The sequence below is a fragment of the Hylobates moloch genome, unplaced genomic scaffold (genome assembly GCF_009828535.3).
Source record: "Hylobates moloch isolate HMO894 unplaced genomic scaffold, HMol_V3 SCAFFOLD_3, whole genome shotgun sequence".
Taxonomy (NCBI): domain Eukaryota; kingdom Metazoa; phylum Chordata; class Mammalia; order Primates; family Hylobatidae; genus Hylobates; species Hylobates moloch.
Genome location: NW_026652278.1, coordinates 170348520 through 170371777, shown reverse-complemented (window position 1 = coordinate 170371777; position 23258 = coordinate 170348520). Strand labels below are relative to the sequence as shown.

The following is a 23258-nucleotide window of genomic DNA, read 5'->3' as shown; positions in this document are numbered from 1 at the left end:
GTTCTAGGTTGTTCCCCATTTTGAAGCTGCATCTCACATTTAAAATGCCAAGGGATATAAAATTATCCAGTGTATCCTGGAGTCCAAGATGCTGATCAGAGCATGTGCAGAAGAGAGACACTGTTCTCAGATACGAAGCACTAAACTTAAAATTTTGTCGTGAAGAATGCCGGAAGAAGGCAAATGCCCTTGGAAATACTTTAAGCAGTTGTGGTTGCAGCCAGGATATAAAGCGTGATTCAAGGGAACATTCATTCCAGTGAAGACTGGATAGAGAGGCACAGAGAAAGAAAGAGAATGAAGAGAACTAAATGGAAAAAAAGAGAACCAGAATAGTCCCGTAGCCACCTACTAATAGATTAAAGGTATCATTAATTTCCCAATAAAGAGAAATTGGAAATAGTCATTAGAAATCTAATGTATTTTGTCAAGTCTATCATTAAGCTTACATTAACAGCCTCGTAAATACATTTAGTTTTTAATGCATACTGTAAGTTTAAGTTCTGGCTGTAAAATGCCCTGTTAAAAAAAAAAAAAAATCACACAAGTACATGTAAAGACATCCATATAATTTGGGAAGACCCGACCAGTAACTGAAGCTTAGAATCTGGGGCTCAGATACGCCTTTTTTTTTTCTAGTGTTTCTAGTGCCCATTATAATCAGTCTTTTAGACTGGCACTTAGGGGAAATAAGGTGAGCAGGAAGAAAAACTTTTTAAAGTATACTGTAGAAGAACTCATGAAATAAAACAGGCAAGTATTTAAAGTATTTGCTGGGTTCTTACGAGCCAAGTTTCGTCAAGGTAGCTATTTTCTCTAGCTTCCAGATTTTATTTATGTTGGCTCAATGGAAAACTTTCCTCATGGTAAAGGACATTCAAGCAGGTGTCAGGCACTAGGAATAATGTCAGATATTCATTATCCAATTTAGAAATATCACTGAATTAAAACTGAACTAAACTGAATTAAAACTGATCACTAACCCAAAGTTTATTAGTAAGGTGTAATATCAAAATTAAACCAGTAACAACGTAAGATTTTTAAACAAATTTTTAAAATTACTTCTAAGTTTTAGCTTGAATATGAAATGAAGGCATGTGAAATTAGAAAAAAACCTAAGAGATTTTTCTTAATGATGGTAATGTATAGCTGAATATTAAGTGCATGTGCATAATATACTTGATTTGCATCATATATAATATCAGATATGTAGAATACATATAAATTATTAACACTGGGTGAAATAGAGAATCCAGAGAAAATGCCAAGAATCCATGTGATTTAAATGTTATTTAATTAATGATTTTCATGTATTGAACCAATATTTATCTCAAAAGTTTGCTTCAAAATTAAAATACGTTCATAGTTCATTTAATATCTAGCTACTTTCAAAATTTTTAGCTAAACTTAATGAAGAAAAAGTTGTAGAGGCCGGGCACGGTGGCTCATTCACGCCTGTAATCCCAGCACTTTCGGAGGCTGAGGTGGGCGGATCACTTGAGGTTGGGAGTTCGAAAGCAGCCTGACCAATATGGTGAAACCCCATCTCTATTGAAAATACAAAAATTAGCTGGGCATGGTGGCAAGCGCCTGTAGTCCCAGCTACTCAGGAGGCTGAGGCAGGAGAATTGCTTGAACTCGGAAGGCGGAGGTTGCAGTGAGTGGCGATCACGCCACTGCTCTCCAGCCTGAGTGATGGAGGGAGACCCTGTCTCAAAAAAAAAAAAAAACAAAAACAAAACCAAAACCCAAGAAAAACCACAACAAAAATACTTGTAGGAGAAAATGCTACCAGATCTTTTTCCAGCAGGTTGATCTACCTATTGAAATGTTCATATAAGAGATGGCTTGCCTAAAAACACATGTATGGGACTGCACTTTCAAATCCATATTTAGAAGATTAACTAGCTTTTAAAATTAAGTTTATTCTTTGAATGTTTTATCTCTAAGAATGGCCCAGTGAAAATACATCCTATTATTTTCTTAACATGTTATGAGATACAGGTATACCTAATAGAAAAGTATTTCGTAAGTGGCATTTAATTTTTGAAATATTTAATTTTTGAATTGATAGTTTCAACTTCAGATGTTATTTGATATAAACCTTGGTCTCTATGCATTATTTTTATATGAGTCAAATGAAACGAAGATGTAGCTATGGGAGTGATTTTTTTCATGCTCAAGTAGAGGTGGTGTTGTTTAAATTCTAGTCAATTGTCTTAAAATCTTGAATCTCGGGCAGGCGTGGTAGCTCACTCCTGTAATTCCAGCACTTTGGGAGGCCAAGGCGGGCAGATCACGAGGTCAAGAGATCAAAACCATCCTGGCCAACATGGTGAAACCCTGTCTCTACTAAAAATATAAAAATTAGCTGGGTGTGGTGGCGCATGCCTGCAATCCCAGCTACTTGGGAGGCTGAGGCAGAAGAATCACTTGAACCCAGGAGGAGGAGGTTGCAGTGAGCCAACATCTCACCACTTCACTCCAGCCTGATGATGGAGCTAGACTCTGTCCCAAAACAAACAAATGAACAAACAAACAAACAAACAAACAAACTGGAATCTCTTTAAAGTTTTTGAACTTTATGTATAGTTTTTGATTAGGCTGTGGGACTGAGCGAGAAACTTTCAATGATTGCTAGTGGGCATTCCCAGGAAGCAAGTAGCTGCTCAGAACAAGGGGAAAAGAGATATAACTTGTAATGCTTATATATTATACAAAAAGCAATGTGAAAATATTTGATAGTTATATTGATCAACGAAGAAAATTAAGAAAAATTTCACATGATGATACCAAGATCTAGAAAGTGTAATTTTTTAAACAAAGAAACAAATATAAGATTTAAAAAATGTTTTCCATAAAACCATTTCCAAAAATTTTTATAAAAATTAAGAAAACATATTCCATATGGAAAATTGCTTGCAATGAAAGTCTCAAATCAAATCATAATAGATAAAGGAATAGTAGCAAAGGAAAACCTTGAGGTCAGCAAAGTAACTGAGACAAGGATTTGAATTATAGGGCTTTTTAAGAGTTAGGCAGATTATTATTATTTTAGATTATTTTGCTAGTATTTTGACAACTCAAGGAACAGGGAAAAAATCTAAAGACTGAAAAGATTAGATGATTATGTTTTTTAAAAGAAAGGGATAAAATCGAATATTATCCAGCCATTGAAAGAGATAAAATTCTGATACATGCTACAACACGGATGAACCTGAAAGCATTATGCTATTAAATAATCCAGATGCAAAAGGACAAATATTGTATTATTCCACTTATATGAGGTACATAGAATAGAGAAATTCATAGAGACAGAAAGTAGAATAGAGGTTACTTAGGGCTGTGGACAGTGAGAATGGGAAGTTAGTGTTTAATGGGTACAGTTTCTATCTGAGATGATGAAAATGTTAAGGAAATAATGGTGATATTTACACAACCTTGTGAATATACTTAATGTCACTGAATTTTATACTTAAAATGGTTAAAATAATAAATTTTACATTATATATTATAATAAAAATTAAAATTAGAAAAATTTCAGAAATAAAGGGGAAATTCTTAGTAATTCAAGTCAGTTTAGCATGCATTATTCCTAGATATTCAAGACAGGAGACCTTGAACTAACCGGGGTAGCCACGTAAACTGGTTTTCTGGGATGGAAAGTTTCATGTGATGTCCAATTGCCAGATAAACTTATCAGTGTGCCATGAAAAAATTATCAATTCATCTAGAGTTCCGTGCAAATAATGAGAATTGTTCCATAGGGTTTTGTCCGGGGAACACAACTATTTAATGTATTTATCAAAACGTGTTACTTCCCTGAGGGACCAGGATGCAGCCTCCCATTCATTAGTGGGGACCTTGCAACCGAACACGTTTCCATTTCTTTCTTCCGGTGACCAGAAAGCTCAAACAAAATACAATGTTCAGCAACCAGACTCATCTTAGGATTGGCATATTTCTATTCTCCTTGTCCCTGCCATTAATCTTCTATTTCTATTTATAGTTTATTATTTCACTGTGGGATGTAAAAATTGTATATTGCGGTGGCTCGCGCCTGTAATCCTAGCACTTTGGGAGGCTGAGGCGGGCGGATCACGAGATCAGGAGATCGAGACCATCCTGGCTAACACAACAGCAAAACCCCGTCTCTACTAAAAATACAAAAAATTAGGCGGGCGTGGTGGTGGGCACCTGTAATCCCAGCTACTCAGGAGGCTGAGGCAGGAGAATGGCATAAGTAAACCCAGGAGGCAGAGCTTGCAGTGAGCCTAGATAGCGCCACTGCACTCCAGCCTGGGCGATGGAGCGAGACTCTGTCTCAAAAAAAAAAAAATTGTATATTGCCTCCAATTCTTTGTGAAAAGACGTGGGCTGTAAATACATAACAATGTAAAAATAGTTGGATCAGTGATATGGTATGTAGTATTATGTGTATACTCATTAAGTTTGTAGAGCATGGCTAACATGCATGATTTGAATGAGTTGGTGGACCTCTCTTCAATTCGACTAAACACACACAGGTGTGCACCCACACAGGTTCTTAGCACAATGCTTTGGTATTAGTTCCTTGGTCTCTCTTCTTGGGGAGTTGACAATTTGGTCAGAGCAATGAGCTTTTTTACCCATCATTTCAAATGTTAGATGAACTAAACCAGTTATTAAGAAGCAAAAAAAAAAAAAAAAAGATTGCAAAAAAAGATAATATGTAATAAGCACAAGTGCTTCTGAATACAAAATGAAACACAAAACATGCCATTACTTTGAATAGGGACAATCTGCAGGAATATTTATATATTAAAAACATTAAAATTATAATTGAAAAATTATTCTATCCAGGGTGGGCTGCTGTTAATTTGACGTTGGTGGTTGTTTTGAAATCACTGCCTACTCTGTTGGCTTGTTTCTCTTAATCATATCTTTTGAGAGCTTAATCTGATGATTACAAGTCATTACTTCTATGCTCGTGACTACAGGTTACATCTCCCGTTTCCAGTGTTCAAAACTCAATCCATTGGACCAATTTAGAAGAAAGTGTTGGACTAGATGAGTGGACTGTGGAATTATTACTGAAGCCCTTTCTAGCAGCCAAAGCCTAGAATTAATTATATGGAAATATAAAGTTTAGAATTAGAGGAGACCTTAGGAGTAATTGGTTTTAATCCTCTGGTTTGATAAAGAAGGTCTTCAATGCCAGGTGTCTGAAGTCTAACTAATGAGGGGCAAAGTCAGGGTTAAAAACACGCTCTTTTGTTTTCCCAGCTGAACTATGATGTACTTGAGAATGGGCACCCCTGTATATCAGTCTTCACCCTCTAATCCCCAGAAGTGGGCCTGTGTGGCAGACTGTGCAGGCCCCAGTGCTAAGAACAGTTCTCTCTTCTGGAACACTGAAACGGAAGTTCCAACACTGAGAAAATAAAGGCTCACTCCTTTCATTTCTCATTTAATATTCCCTTCCTGCAGAAGTCCAAGAGTACACAAAGTGATGAGGAGCAGACGTCATGAATGAATTCCCAGCTCCCATGTAGAGGAAAAATTAATCCATTTGCTTCTCATTTTGATTCTGCACCTCCCTTAAAATTTATTATTAGAGTCGAGCAGATGCCCTCTACAAAGGGTTTTCCTCGTAATGAAGTCACAGCCTGGAGAGTCAGGGTCTTGCAGCTGAACTCTGCAGGCGAATGGGGGGACTGCAGAAGCCCTTGAAAACATATGTTCTTTTTACTAAAACCTTGAACTTCCAGAATTAACTTGAAATTACACTCGAGTATTTTCACCCTGCAGTGTTTGACTTTCTGAACGGTGTGCATATTTTTCTCTCAATCAAAAATTTACAAAATCACAGAAGTTGCATGAATGTGAGGAATAATGCAGAAGATAATTCTAATTGAGAAGACTGTTCTTAAAAGTTTGAAACTAAAAAGTGGGCGATTTTTATGGTCTAAATGCCCAGTAAGGAGATAAATATATCATTTGTTTAGCTTACATGTTACAATTTTTGCAACCACTTCATTTGGCTGTGAATGTTAGAAAACCCAGGCAACCCAAGGGTTAATATCTGGCATTATTTTGTTTTTGGAATTGTCTCTGTCATAGTTCTGTAAGTCTCCAGGAAACACACTCAGTCCCACTCATATTTCATTGACTTGTGACAGTTTTAATATGTGCTACTAATGCTAATAAAAGTAAAGCAAAATAAGCCAAGGGGGTCAAAAATAAAGATCAATTTCAAGATCTCAATATACTTCAGGACCTGGAATAATGCTTTGTACATAATACGTGGTCAACAAATATGACTCCTTTCTTTCTAACTTCAAATATCACTTTTTTCTGATATTTGAAGACAGACAAAATGAACATTTGAAGACATGAATAAATATATTCATGTTCATTTTGTCTGTCTTCTGAACTACTTACTTTAACTTATTCTCCTTAACTTCCTTTTTTTGTTTAACTTGTCCCTTTGAATTACTTCCACTGAGTTTCTTTCTTCTTATTGGTGCTAGGTTTGGAAAATTGGTGAGAAGTAACATCATTGATTGAGCCATCATACTTGCCGCTAAATGATTTTTAAATCTCCATTCCCAAAGAGTATCCTAAATTGTGCTATTCTTGTAATCAGATGGGCAGGGAATAAATCTTCCAGGGAATGTGGGGTTGAAGTAGAGCTGAATTATCCCTAAATGGAGAGAGTGGAGGAGGTCGGGGGGAAATTCCATGCCTGGAAATTCCAGGCATGGAATTTCCCCCAGAATTCTAGCTTCAAGTCTAAGGCTATTTTATAATATATTAGCTCAATGAGTTATTCTCATTACATACTCAAATGAGCTTGGGTCAAATAACAGAATGATAAGCCAAAAGTAAAACCCAAAACATGACTCTTATATAAGTTTCAGGAAGAGAAGAACTGATCTGACCTCTATTAGAGCCACGGGGGCTGGCACTGGAAGTTGGTCATAGGAGGAGCCCTGCAGGTATGCTTTGCAGATTTTATTGATTTTGTCACAAGGAGAAGGGCTTGTCATTTGCCAGGTGAACTGGAACTCCTGTGTGAATTTATATGAATTTTTAACTAAAGTAAGGGTCTATATATTTTTTTCTCATCCATTTTCAAAGGATAGAAGTTAGAGCTTACCAAATAATTTTTTTTTAGCACCTACTAAAGTGCCAGGGACTATTGTAGTTGTTGACAATTTTCCTGCATTCTATGACCTTGTCACTATCACCACGTTCACTACTTTTACTATGTTACTAAAAATTGGGTAATAAACTTGAATACAGTAAGTTGTCGCTAGTTTTTAACAATGTATCAGTCAAAATGATAAACCAATTGATGAAATGATAATCATACTTTAATTCCCCTATGTCTTTTATCTTTTAAACCTTTTTCCGTATCAATTTTTAATGGTTAACATTCATACATTTATTTGTTAATTAACATTTGCATATTTATAATTTGCATGTGTTATTGATAGTTACATATTTATTCATATTCGCATATTTAAGTATTTAAACAATCTTCCTATCAATTAATCTACCATATATTTCTAAGAAGCCAGGAGTATCATCTTCGTTTTATAAATCAATAAGACCACAATCATCTGCGTAGGTTATCACTGGATAGCAAACTTGCTAACTTCCTTAGTTAGAAAGGGGAGAAGAAGTAGAGGAAGGTGACTTTGGCTAGCATAAGTCAGGAATCAACATGAGGCAGAGTTTAACAACGTTTCAATTATGAAGTGAATGAATAATATTATGAAGTCTCATGAAAATTATAATAAATTATTTCAGAGAACAGGAAGGGCAATGCAAATGAAAATCCCATAATATTTATCCCATCCGCATTGACTATGCAAGAGTTGAATTTTGGAAAATTAACTTTGACACACTAAAAAGAAGTTCACTTATTTTATTTTTAAAATCCAATCTGAACATGTTTAAAAAAACACTTTTTTTTCTTAACTTTTATGTGCATGACGCTTGCAGGTGCTGATTTTTGACAGATCATTTTGGACTGAGCAATCAACGAAGTGCCACAAGTGTGTCTACTAATTTTATGAGAGGGAATAAGAGTTCAGGGTCTCTTCTAAATATCACAGAAGTCACATCTGGGGCTTTTCCACAGTGATCTCTAACGTTCTATGAGTTAGAGGGATACAAGATATTTTGCAGAAAATAAAATTTACCTCATTAACTATTGTTATTGCTGTATATGAATTTTAAAAACCATGTCTTCTCAAATTTAAATGTTACTGTAGATATTAAACGCTTTCCCATGAGAAGAGATTACGAGCAGTGTCAGTAGCCGGGCACCTTGTTCTCTAAGTTGGTAGCAATTTTCCTTCACTGCTTCTGTCAGTTCTACCTAGGGTTTAGTAGACTGTAGCTATTGCTGGGAGAAATGAGAAATTTCCAGTGCTCAAAATCGGTTAAGAAGGTCATTGAAAACATTTTAAATGTGGTTGGAGGTAATTTCTTCCACTGAAAGCTCCTCAGAGAATTTCTTTTTTCCATCTTCCTTCCTTCCTCCCTCCCTCTCTCTCTCTACTTTCTCTCCCTCCCCCAACTTTCTTTCTTTTTGCCTATAATGATTTCTCAAAAAACAGCAGTTCGTTATACAAATTGTGTGGAATATTATTCTTCTGAATTTATGTCACTTGACAGTGTTGATTTCTCTAAGTTGACCCATATATTTCTGCACGTGGACTCGTCAAATAGTAAGTCTTGCTCTTCTATGCCAGAGAGATATTGACTGGGATAACACCCAGTGTGGCAATCCCACTTTCATCTGAAACTGAGTGAGGAGTTGATTCGTGACTGTGAAGAGAATAAACTAGAACTCTACCCTTCCACTAGATGAGAAATGCAACCTGCCAAGAACAGAGACAACACTGATTAGGTCATAGACCAATAGACAAAGAGCATTCATAATATAGATAGACAGAGAGGTAGATAGATAGATAGACAGAAAGATAGATAGGTACGTAGGTAGGTAGGTAGGTAGGTAGGTAAGTATATAGACACACAGATAGGTAGATAGGCAGACAGGTAGGTAGGCAGATGGATGGATGGATGTATGCATGCACAGATGGATGGATGGACAGATGATAGATGGATGATTTGATAGATAGGTATATAGATGGATGGAAGGATTATATATAGACAGATAAATGAATAGACAGATGAGCCATCATTTTATTAAGAAATAAATAAGGAAGACAACATACTATAAAATATTAGGGAAAAAAAGCTTCTTTGGGACTATTTAAGGTAAACTCTCAGCATTTACAAGTGGGGAAATAAAGAATCGACTACCAAAAACACTAAAGATCATAACCAAAACAGCATTCCAGAGTCGAATGATGCACTACACTATGAAACTAAAGGGCAGAATATACACAGACATACATTTTGATTAGACCATAGACCAGACTGACTATCCTTGATGTACTGCTAAGAATTTTCCCCAATTCCATTTCTCCCTCTTCTCTCTTCCCTTCCTTTTCCAGCCCCCCTCATTTTCTTTCCTTTCCCCCTATTTTTCTATCAACCTAATTATACAATATGTTACCTATATACACACCTACCTGTCCATTCACCCAAGTATAATGATACACAGCCTTGTATATAAGTTAAACACACAGCCAGATGTCCATCATTCTCAAACTAGGTTCCGTCATTTTCAGTGAATTCTTTCATGATCTTCGTCTGAGCAGACAACTAGAATGGGTGGATCCTCCCTAAGGACTGAACAATATGTCTGGTGCCTACAATAGATCCACCCAGTGAGTGACAGCCCTTATGTCAGGTGTCTGATTTCAAATTAATAACACCACAGTGTGCATCAGGAACCTTAAACATGTTGAGCAGGAATGATAGAAACAGCCATATGCCTACACTAGGCTCCTTCGTTTCCCTACTACCACCAAACCCTGTCGTTAGTCTGGGCAATCCACATCCACCTAGAAGACTGCATTTTCCAGCCTCTATGCAATAGGTGTGGCTATTTGACGACCTCTTGGCCCCTGGTGTATAAGCAAAGCTGCATGTGCTACTTCCTTAAGGCCTTCTTCAAGGAAGGCTGGCACCCTTTTTGTTCCTTCCTCTTACTGTAGGCCTGGAAGAGAGATGTGATGACTGGAGCTCCAGGTGCAGTCTTGGACTTGATTCAATACCACAGGGGTGGGTGGTTAAAGGGCTAGAAAGAAACCCCAGTGACATCATGGAGCTGCTATGCTTTGGGATTTGCCTGAAGTGAGAAAAATCAATCCTTGTATGTTTAAGTCACGATTTTTTGGCAATCTCTTGATATGGATAAACATAAATGCTGACTCATAGAGGAGGTAAAGCTAAATATAAAAAAACTAAAGAAAGTACTCATGAACAGTTTTTCTGCTTCTAATTTTTCAATTAGTATGAAACAAAATATAGCTATAAAAAAGCATCTGCTGTAATTGGATTATTTTGTATCTTCCACCCTTTTTTTTTATATCCAACCTAAGTTGCTTAGATTTAATAAAACGAATATTGCATTTAAATTTGTCATTCAATGTTATTTTTATCACGAATTACTATTATGTATCACCTTTATTCCTCAACTCAAATCTCGCTTCAGACATAAAGTCTTACAGGAAGAAAAAATTGTTTACCCCCTCTAAACTCCAACGGCACTGAAGCCACTCCTTTTACATGTATATTTTTATACATTTCACTAGATCGTAAACTCCTGGAAGGCAAGACCTGTGGATGTTACACAGCTCACAGGCAAATGATTGATATACAATGGGTTTTAGGTAAATGCTTACTGATACTTGCGGTTATATATATATATATATATCTTATATAAAATACACTTTCCGATAACTGAGAAAAGATAAAATTGTTATTAATAATATAATTATTTCTTTATTTTTCTTTTAGCATTTTCCTTCACAGTTCCAATTATTTCCTAAAGGAGAAATATAAAGACCTAAAATATATGACCTTGCGAATGAAGGAGAATAAAATCTATGAATATCTGAAATCCTAAAACTTTTAAATGCTATTAATAAAGACATCAAAATTCTGTTCAAAATACTTTGCATATCTAATGTTCTTAACAAAACATGCATTTCAAGCAGAAGTTTTAAGGGTTTTAAATCACAGATTTTCACAGCACTTCCTTCCGGCAGCTGATGAAAATTGGATAATATACAATCAGAACACTTTTTCTACACATTTTAAATTGATTGAAAAATAGAAACAGATTTAACATTCAAAAAAACACATTTGCAACCGTTATGTAAAAATGGCTTGATCTGATTTAGTAGATACTAGGTATAGAAACTTAGAGCTGACAGCATTCTTTGGGATGTTTTAAAACAGAGGAAACGTATTACAGCACCCAAGCTGCCTCTCTCTCAAAATAAGTGCCTCTGACTCACAGTTTGAATCTTCTATAAGGTCTATCATAAAAGAAAACCTTCCACTTACTGAAAGGTGTTCCCCATATTTCATGGTAGGTACAAGTCTGACATTAAATAGGTCATAAATAGTTTCAAAATAAAAACATAAAAGTAATAAATTGCCAAACATGAGATATATGGACATACAACATATTTGCATAAGATTTGAAAGTTCAACATTTATTACGATCCTCAATATGCTATATAACTTGGTCATTGAAAAATAACTGGATAGCCATTCAAATTGTCAGTCTGCATTAACTAGGTGTATAGTCAAAGAAAACAAATAACGAACAAGAGTATTTGTCTTATATCATGTTTCCTAAGCTGTCAAGGCATTGACTCCATGGCCAGAAATATAGTCCAGAGGACATCCTACCTTTAAAGAAGAGGAAGCATATTTATGGCCAAAGATACCGCATTTACTTTCAAATGCTGTTTTGCTTAAGTAATTCATTCTTTTCCAAAGGTAAGGAAATGTGGGACAGCTTTCTCTGCACATTTTTTTTTTTTCTGTGAGATGTTTGGGCATATTCAAGTTATTATGTGCTTTTCATAAGGCCAGGTAATGAGAGCTGAAATGTAGATCACTAAGTTTGTCAGGGGAACTGAGAACAGAAGCTCCAGAATTAAGAAGAAGTCTTAACTTCTCCCCCTAATAATACTTTATGGCCTCTGTCCATTGGCACACTTATACCAGCCCAGGGCTCTGAATGTAGAGTCCACACAGGAAATTCCATCAAACATGGCAGGAAAGATCAATGTGTTGTCTTTTGACTTATTGAGAGGGAGAAATTTGTCAGTAAATGTGACATATTTTTCCTACTGTAAGAAATTGTCTAATAAAATTATGGTTTGTGTTGTGCAGTTTATTTCTCAAAGACACATTTTGACCACATTTAAAACCTATTTCAGAGTGTTAGAGAATGGAGAGGTAGGTTGTATGAAGACTTACAAACTGGTAAAAAAAAAAAAAAAAAAATTCCTAAAGAAGAAATAACAACATTAAATTTGGAAAAGATAAACCGAATATGAAAAACTAATGAATAATGAAGGTACATTTGGACTACAGAATTCTCTAACAAATCGCTGTTATTAAGATTTATAAATAGGATAGCCAGGTCATTTATTACAAAAGTGAGGATATTTTTGAGAGTGAAATTAATAATAGGTATTAACTAGGACTACATTAGGCAAACAGGAGACATATCTGCCTTATTTATGAGAGATTGGTGGATATTTTATTCGGCTACATTTGAAGGTGATGAGATGTCCTTTTACTCTACCAAAATGCAAACAGAGACTTGCTGCAATTATTTTGTCTATCACTAAAAAACATGACCAAGCAGAAGTGCTTCAACACGTGGCCATGAAGGAATAACTGGCCCTGGATTTGTTCTCCCATCCTAAACAAAAATAAAACTGGACACGAAATATACAATAACTATATGGAGGCAATGAACAACAGGCAGTGCAGGACGGATCTTTGAGAGAAGGGAAGCACATAAAGGGAACTCTATATTTGTCCTGGCTCCCTGCCTTGTGGCAGTTTCCAGATTGCACGCAAAGAAGTAGAGCCCAAGTAGAACACTGTGTTAACATTAAACAGAGGAGGCGGAGATCAGCCACCGGAGCTGCTGTAGCATCTGGAACATGCATGGTAGGGTACCAGAAAGGAGGACGGTACAGGGTAGGGATAGGAGGAAGGAGTAGAAGTCTGTGTGGAGTCTCTGTGGGTCCTTGGCTATCGCTTGTGTCGTACAAATGGAGGGCAAAATTTCATGTGATCAAGCAGTCATTGGCTATTCTTTATGAGGCTGAGAGCTAATCTCTCTGTTTCTCTCTTTTATCATGCAGGATGAAGAGAAGTTGAAGCCAACCCAGTCTGAGTGGTAAGGGTGAAAGAGAGACATTTTATCATAATAAAAGTCTTCATTGATTAGGAACTTAGAACAGCTCCAACAACAGGTATGTGTGTATGCACCTAATAACAGAGATTCAAAAATATGTGAAGCAAATGTTGACAGAAGAAAAAAGGGAAATTGACAAAATCACATTAATAGTTAGACAATTTTGACACTTCTTTCTCAGTATTTTGTAGAATATGTAGATAAAAAATAAAGAAAATGTCAACCACATGATCAACCAGATTAAATAAATTGATACTTATAAAATGCCATACTCGGCCGGGTGCAGTGGCTCATGCCCGTAATCTCAGCACTTTGGGAGGCTGAGGTGGGTGGGTCACCTGAGGTCAGGAGTTTGAGACCAGCCTGGCCAGCATGGTGAAACCCTATCTCTAATAAAAATACAAAAATTAGGCTGGGCTCGGTGGCTCACGCCTGTAATCGCAGCACTTTGGGAGGCTAAGGCAGGCGGATCACCAGGTCAGGATATTGAGACCAGCCTTGCCAACATGGTGAAACCCTGTCTCTATTAAAAATACAAAAATTAGCTGGGCGTGGTGGTGCATGCCTGTAATCCCAGCTACTCTGGAAGCTGAGGCAGGAGAATCGCTTGAACCTGGATGGAGAGGTTGCAGTGAGCCGAGATCGTGCCACTGCCCTTGAGCCTGGGTGACTCCATCTCAAAACAAAACAAACAAACAAATAAACACAAAAAACAAAAAACCACACACACACACACACACACACACACACCCCGTACTCAATAACTTCAGAGTACATATTTCTTTCAAATTCACTTAAAATATTTGCTAAGATAGATCTTGTGCTGATGCTGGGCTATAAAATAGAATGTCTAAATAAATTTCCAAAAATAGAAATCTCACAAAGTACATCTCTAATGACAGTGGAATTCAACTAGAGATCAATCAGAATAGGAGATATAGAAAATCCCCAATTATCTGGAAATAAAACAACGTGCCTCTAAATGATACACAATGAAAGAATAAATCATAAGAGAAATTAGAAAATATTTTGAGTTAAATAATGATAAAAACACCATGAATAAAAATTTATGGAATGCAGTTAAAGCAGAGATTCAAGGAAAATTGGTAGCATTAAAATACTTATATTAGGCTGGGTGTGGTGGCTCACGCCTGTTACCCCAGCACTGTGAGAGGCTGAGGAAGGCAGATCACCTGAGGTCAGGAGTTTGAGACCAGCCTGGCCAACATGGTGAAACCCCATCTCTACTAAAAAATGCAAAAATTATCTGAGCGTGTTGGCATGCCTCTGTAATCTCAGCTACTCGGGAGGCTGAGGCAGGAGAATCGCTTGAACCCGGGAGTTGGAGGTTGCAGTCAGCTGAGATCTTGCCACTGCGCTCCAGCCTGGGCGACAAAGCGATACTCCATCTGGAAAAAAAAAATACTTATATTAGAAGAGAAGTGAGCCTTAAAGCTAATAATTTTAATTACCTCCCAAGTATCTGAAAAAAGATCACATAAAAATCAAAGTAAGAAAATGAAAGGAAATAGTAAAAATAAGAGAATAAGGCAATTAATTAAGAAAAAATAAAAATAAAGAAAATCAACAAATCCAAATGTTGATACTATGTGTTTTTCATAAGGCCAGGTGATGACAGCTGAAATGTAAATGGGTAAGTTTGTTAGAGGAGCTGAGGACAAAGGCTCCAGAAGTAAGAACAAGTCTGAACTCCTCCTCCTAGTAATACTTCAATGCCTCTGTCCATTCTCATGCTGGTACCAAGGCTAATAAAATTAATGGGCCCCAGCAAGACTGATCAAGAAAAAAAATCTGAAAACAGAAATAATCAATATCAAAAAATGAAAGAGGGAATATGATCACAATTCATAGAGACATTCAAAGGATATTAAAGAAATATTATGGACATTTGTGTAAATACACTTTATGACTTAAATGAAATAAGTATATTGAACGACACTGTTTGTCACATTGACACATAGAGGGGAACAACACACACTGGGGTCTATCAGAAGGCAGAGGGTGGAAGGACGGGGAGGATCAGGAAAAATAACTAATGAGTACTGGGCTTAATACCTGGGTGATGAAATAATGTGCACAACAAACCCTCATGGCACAAGTTTACCTGTGGAACAAACCTGCACTTGGACCGCTGAACTTAAAATAAAAGTTTTAAGAAAGTATAACCCTGTAAATATTAACACGAAAAGCAGAAAACCTGAACAACTTTATATGTATATATAAATATTATATATATATATACATATATATTTAAATTGCAATTAAAAAGCTCCCCACCAAGATAACTCTAAGCCTACATGGATGCTCTGGTGAATTTCTATAAAAATTTTATGAAACACATAAATCTACACAAAATATTTAAGAAAACACAAAAGGAGGAAATATTTAAATACTTTCCAACTCATTTAATGAGACCAACAGCTTCTTGGTAATAAAACTTGACAAAAATGTTTCAAGAAAATATAGAAACCAATATTTCTCCTGGACACAGACATAAATAAGTGTTAACAAAACATTATCAAGTCAGATCTGGGATTACATAAAGTAACCATACAGTATGATCAAATGAGGCTTTATCCCAGGAATGCAAGATGGGCTTAGCACTTAAAAAATCAATTTAATTCACCAAATCATCAGAAAAGGAAGAAAGACCATGTAATCATTTCAATGTATGCAGGAAGGAAAGCTTTGGCAAAACTGAACATAAAACACACTTAACAAAGTAGGAATAAAAAGGAACCTCCTTAGTCTGAGAAAACACCTATGAAAATCCTGAAGTTAATGTCATACTTAATAACAAAATATTGAATATTTTTCCTTTCCTGAGGTCAGAAACTAGGCAAATATACCTTGTTCTCACCACTTCTATTCAACATTGTATGGATAGTCTGAGATAGTACAATAAGTAAAGAGAAAGACATAAAAGGCACAAAGTCTGGAAAAGATGAAGTAAAACTCTTTATTCATAGATGAAATGACTGTTTACATAAATAGTCAAAGGAATCTATAAAAAATCTACTAGAGAGCTCTAAACTAAAAAATACAAAATATTAAAAAAGATCTAAATAAAAGGTGAGTGTTACCATATTCATGGATTGGAAGACTTAAAATTGTTAAAATAGCCATTTTTCTTCAAATTGAACTATAGATTCAATGCAATGTCAATCAAAATCTCAGCAAGCTCTTTTATAGAAAATGACTAGTTGATTCTAAGCTATATACGGAACTGTAAAGGATCTAAAATGGCTAGAACAATTCATGAAAAAGAAGAATAAAATTGGGGGACTTATATCATCTGATTTCAAGACTACAGTGTTCTTCGTGTAGTATTGATATAGGGATAATAGAATAGATCAATAAAATAGAATAAACAGTTCAGAAATAGACACATATGACCCATCAACTTTCACTAAAATTCCAAAGCTATTCAATTTGAAAAGAAGTGATTTTTTTTGCTGTATTGAAATAATTGTGTGAACATATAAAAATAAATGTATTTCAACCCCTACTTCACACTATACATAAAAATTAATTCAAGATCATCATAGATCCAATTGCATCAAAACCATAAAGATTTTCAAACCTGGTATTGGCAAATATTTTTTAGAGAGGATACAGAAAGCACCAAGAATAAAAGAAAATATTGATCAATGTCATCAAAATTTAAAAAAGCCTATTTATCATAAGACATCATTAAGAAATAAGGCAAGTCACTAACTGAATGAAAATATTCATAGTACATAAAATCTGACAAAAATCTACCCAAAAGATATTTTAAAGGAAAATATCCAAAAAGCAAATAACCAAAGGCCCAAAAGATATTTTAAAAGCAAGTCAGACAAGCATATCTAATGGGCAAAGGACTCAAATACACACTCCAAAAAAGGCAGACTCATGAATGGCTAACAAGCACATGAAAATATGCATCATTAGTCATAAGGATAATGTAAACTAAAGCCACAGTGAGATCACAAGAAAGCTAAAACCCAGAAGAATAATAACACCAATTGTTATCTGGGACAAATGGAACGCACATCCATTTCTGGTGAGAGTGTAAAATGGGACAAAGACTCGAAAATACTGCTAGACAGTGTGTTATAAGCTAACTAGAAATTTCATTCCATGGTGTTATCCCAAGAGAAATGAATACATATGGCCACAAAAAGACTTCTACAACAAGGTTCATAATAGCTTGAATCATAGTATCTAAAACTTGGAAACAACCCAAATATACAGGAGGAGAAAGATTAAAAAGTTGTGGCATATTAATCAATGAAATACTATTCAAGAGTAAAAAATAAATGTATGACTACTGTCATACTCAACAACAGGTATGGAACGGAAAATCATCACGTTGAATGAAAGAAGTCAGAAGCAGAAATGCACATGTATGATTACCTTTCAACGAAGGTCAAGGGTAGGTAAAACCAATCTTCATGATAGACAGAACGGTGGATGTTTATTGGTGGTGGTGAAGTAGAATTGCCCTTGTCTTCATTACAGAAATAACTCCTTGTTTTCCACATTAATGGCTCAATGGAATATTTCCGTATGTCTACTTCCGTATGTCTACTTTTTTAAGTTGAGATACTGTCCAATTGTGCATTTTAATGTCAATTTTATTATTTTCATTATTTTTTGAGCGTTCTTGTGATATTTTATTTACTTTCTCCTAATTTAGACACAAATCCCATTAGGCAGTGACTAGGTTATCCCTTTTTTCTGAAGAATATCAAGCAAATTCTCAGTGCACTCCATAAATGTTAAGCTTATACATCTCTCTAAATCTCAAAGTCTTGGTTTAAAAAGATTTAAATTTTCAATTTTTGTGGGTACCTAGTAGTTAAATATTTTCATGGGTGGTTACATGCGATGTTTTGATGCTGGCATGAATGTGGAAAACATCAAGAACGGTGTATCCATCCCCTCAGCATTTATCCTTTATATTATATTATAAACAATTCAATTACTTAATACCAACTTTAACTTTGGAACTCACTAACTGCTTTATAACATTTATAACCTTAAATTAATTAGAAGCCTCCTAGATAGATTTAAACAAAATTGAGTAGGAATTATTACTTTAAATCTTTTTCTTGCATACATGATTTACATAATTAAAGATAAATTAAATACATGTTGAAGAATGTGTAAGGTGACATAGGTATACAGAGGACTGCAAATCCCTCCAAACTGAAGCGTTTCCTAAAATTTAAGAGCAAAGTCAAGAAGTTCTTCTGGGTAACAAATAATTAACATATAATAGATAAGATGAGATAAAATATCACACTGTGGTTTGCAGATTAATAATGACACTAAATGTGAAGAAATGGTTTAGATGATAAATTATTTTTATGAAAGGAACCAGATACCCTAAAATGGAAATTAATAATGTAGGATTAGAACCCTAACATTTAATAATAGTGTAAGAAAATTGGTCAGCAACAGCTTTCTTTTTTTTTTTTTTTTTGGAAATTTAGAATAGGTAGAAATCTTAATATTAAGTGGAGCATTGGAAGCGTTGGGATTTAATTGCTATTTCTTAGGAAGAGGCCTAAACATTAGCAGGAGTCAAGAGGCTATTGGGAAGGCCTTCTCTGGAATAAATAACTGGAAATGGAGTTATCTTTCTTGAAATAAAGAAATATGACCCTATTTTGTCATTTATTGTGCTAAATACAATAAAGTCTTTAAGCAACGTGTTATTAAGCCGTTTGCTGATCTACCTCTCTCTTCTTGGTTGCTTTGAGAAACCATGCAAAATCTTCATCTCATATTAATTACCAATTTAATCAGTCAATGCTAAAAGAAAATCTTTCGCTTTAATTATAAAAGGCAGTTGCTGTAAACATTTGATGTGATGAATACCTTTGCTGATCTTGGGCAAGTTGTAATTTATTAAGCACAAATACAAGAAGAACATAAGTAGAGGCTTAAGCAGTAGTGACCCTCGATTAAAACAGGTGATGTTTGCTGGGGTTGAGAGTAAAGGTGAGATAATGCCAATTAGTTGTCAAATCATCTGGCAAAACAGCTGTTGCATAAATAGAAAATCACTTGGCCTTCTTATTCATTTTCTCAATTTCGTCTTTTTTAAGGCCTTCAAAAAGATAGTTCCTCTGTTTATATAAAATTTAAAAGCAGGGGAAATAAATTTGCAGTGTTAGAAGTCATGATCCTGGTTAGCCATGCTGGGGTGAGGGAAGGGAGGTGGGAGGGGGTGTGACTAGAAGGGGCTGGGGGCTGGAGATACCTGTTGGCCTGTGGAGAATATGCTGTTTGTTAACTGGGTGGGTCCTGGTTAAAGGATGTGCTCCCTTTGTAAAAACCCATCAAGCTGTGCACTTATGGTTCCCACATTTTCTGAATGTATATTATGCTCCCCCAAAATTTCCCCTAAAATATAAATTATTTCCAGACATATAGGGAATTACCTCAATATTGTGTCAAAACTGAAAGGTTTTATACAAATGTCTGGAAGAAATAACAGTTTTCTTGAAAACTTTTCGTCAATTCCCTCTACCTCCAAGAAAATATACCAGAATATCTACAATTTTTATTCAATAGGACTTTAAACAAAATGGAGGCATAAACATGAGCTCTGTGCTTACCCTCAGATTTAGAAATGTATATGCTACTTACCAAAAAGGTGTGTGTTCTCTCTCAATTTTGTGGCAGTTTGCTCATTAGAGTTGCCAAGCAGGGGTATTGGTTGTGGTACAAGCCTGGAAAAACAGAACAAATAGAAAAATTGCTCTCCTATAAAACATCAATTTTATCATAACAGTATATGTTACCTATTTCCTAACGTATTTTTCTACATAACTATAAAATGATAACTCGTTTGCTCAGTCATGTAACAAGCAATTGCTATCTCTGCATGTACCAGGTGGTACAGGAGATCTGCAGCTGTCTACTGTAAAACTTTTTCTTCAAGGAAATTAAGCAAACAAAGAAGTGTAATAAATATACCAAACTGGTGAGTATCATAAAAGAGGCATAATCAAATGTTCTGGGAGTCAGGAGGCAGAAGAGGTGACTTCCAACAGGGAGAGGTGATATTTTTGGAGGAGGTGGAGGAGGTGGGGCCTAAATGGAGACTGGGGATGAGTATGGTCTTCAAGGTGGTGGGCAGGGCCTGGGGCAGGAAGATTGGATGGGGGGCAGCCCACGTCCGGGGGACAAAATGACCAAGTTACAGAGTTTGAACATAATGGAAACAGGAGGGGAAATTTGATGCATTTCAGTTTGATTGAAGGAATTTTTCAGAGGGATTGGAACTGAGGTGAAATTGTGAGAGTAGCGATTAAGTCACTTGTAACAATTCGGGCACTGTGCTAGGCCCAGAAATTCAGCAGTGAAATTAGAAAGATATAAGCCCAGGCCTCATGGAATTCCCAGCTTATGGAGACAAACCGACAGAGAGGATTATAATAATGCATGATGAGAAGCAGATGTTTATTGGGGGATCTGTAGCAGGGGAATCAGTGTGGTGCAAGGGTCAGAGATTTAAAACAAAACAAAACAAAACTTCAAGCCTCAGAAAAGTGATCATTAAGGCAATGAGGTTAGATGAGATCGCCAAGGGACAGTATAGAATATAAAGAGAGGGGGGATGTGGACAGACTCCTATCTAGGAGAGAGGAAGCAATCAGAGAAGAGGAAGGAGTCTCTGAAGACTGTGGCGTTAGGAAAGACAAGTGACAAAAGGTTTATGGAGGAGGCTGTGTTCAAACGCAGAATGCTTTAAAATTCGGGCAGGGTTAACGCTGAAAAGTGGTTATTTGTCTTGTTTGTTGACTTGGATAGATTAAAAAATGATAATAAAAATTGTGGGGCGACGGAGCTGGCCTGATACTCGGTTATTCTACACACACCAGTGCCGATGTTCTCTTTTCTGAAAAGCAGCCTCTCTTGAACATCACGCAGTGATTCGGGACTTAGCCCGGCTAGGGTTCACAGATTAGAATAAATGACAAAAATAATCATTTCAAAAGCTATAAATTGTAAATATATAATTGCAGTGACTTCTCATTCTTTTACAAGTACAGGATTTTTATTACTTGCAATTATATGCCAAAGAAACAAACCAAGGCAGTATCTAGATAATTAAGTAACCGAGTGGAGGAGCAGTTGGTTTGGTTGTTTAGTCCAACCTAATGAGGCATTAGCCACAACTGAGCACCATACAGTTAACCAGGAGGATGTTAGAAACTTCTAGATTCACTGTGATTTTAGCTATAGCTTATAGTTAACAGCCTTGATTTCCTGAAAATTACAGAAGATAGAAATAGCATGTTAATTTATGGAGAATAATTACTTAAGGGTGCTATTGAGTTTAGCCATGCAATCAAGATTATGATTTCCAAATATCAAGTGAATTAAAATAATCATTTACTGTTAACTTTTCCCTTGCAAAAGCCATTTTCAGCTTTCAAGAATTTCATACCCCTTGCAAATATTTAGAAAAATAACTAAGATCTACGGATTTAAGGAAAATGAATATAGTATACAATTTAGAGCCATTCGTATTCTGTACAGGTTTATAAACAGTGGTAACCAAAATGATTATTTAAAATGGACTTAAACTGACCAATTTCTCTGTTCATAGGTAGATATTTTTCTATATTCTGAGATTTTTTTCCAATCAAGTCTCCTTAAATATATATTTGGGGGATTTTGATAAGAATCATAATACAAACGGAAGGAGAGTACAGTGACCGGATTTCTAAAGCTCTACAAACCTATGGACCTGTATCATATCTGAAGACCAGAGGAGAAAATGTCTATGATGAAAATAGACAAAGCGGAAAAAAATGGTTATTTCTGTCAGTGCTAAAAAGCTTAGAGAGTCACTGATTAAGGTCACTGCCAATTTTGTCAATGAGGAAAGTGCTTTAGCAAGCCTTCAACCCCTCATCTTTGCCATCCTCTGTGTAGGCATGTGGATGACGGTACTGTCAGCGTGTCCATGATCAAACACTAAGAGGATTCGGGGTCAACCAGACTAGAACTTTTTAGCAGAAAACTGAAGGTGTCTAAAACCAACTCCAAAGAATGCATTTTGTGTCTTCCGTCCCTTTGTCCCCTGAAGGGCCATCATCATTGGCAACAAGAAAAAGAAGAAAGAAGGAAGGAAAAATTAGCTATTAGCCATATTCACATTTGTTCTTGGCTTTTCTGGAAATAAAATGTAAAATCTCCAGGAGCGAGCCTTCCTTTAAAGATTTATTAATAGAATGACAACTCTTCACAACAGCTAGTAAGATCTAAATCTCGTGCTCTAAGCTAATATCCAAACAGCGTATTGGCAATCGACAGCCAGCACAGCTTGCCTTGTTATTCAGGTGAAGTTTATTACACACTTTTTCTATCTGTAAACTCCAAAGAATGGTGAAAGATGCTTGTAAGTCAACTCCAGTAGTACTTGAATAATGTAACTGGAAATTAGAACAGGATAAGCAATAGTTATTTCACATTAGAACGCACTTTCTATTACTTTGTAAGGGTGGATTGATATGTTCAGACAAATAGGTGTCACCGAGCCTTCATCTGAGCCATAGAATCACCTCACTGTAGAGCAAGTGGAGAACAATTAATGAAAGATGTGGTTTGCTAATTTGGCTTTGATAATTCAGAGTCTTGGGAAAAGGAGGGTGCCCTCTGAAAAACACTGACTTAAATGGGTGAGAGCAATGTAACACACAAAGCTCTAGTTAAGGAATTGCCGGGCATCGAGATTCCCCATCTGGAATATTAGGGCTCGAAGATCTCAGTTCATACCTATACGGGCAGTTTAACCCATCCGCTTGTTGTCATCCTATCAGAACTCCCCTGTTTTATTTGCCCCTGATCCGTATCTCAGCTCATTTGACCA

The 23258-nt window shown here is 35.9% G+C and overlaps 1 protein-coding gene across 1 annotated transcript in view; it reads right to left on the bottom strand.

Annotated features, from left to right (window-relative positions):
• TENM3 (teneurin transmembrane protein 3) overlaps positions 1-23258 on the bottom strand; it is a 1044221-nt gene that overhangs the window by 900578 nt on the left and 120385 nt on the right. Inside the window, exon 2 of the mRNA XM_058436908.1 lies at positions 20024-20106. The gene's annotated coding sequence lies outside the window, so the exon portion shown is untranslated. The remainder of the gene's footprint in view (positions 1-20023; positions 20107-23258) is intronic.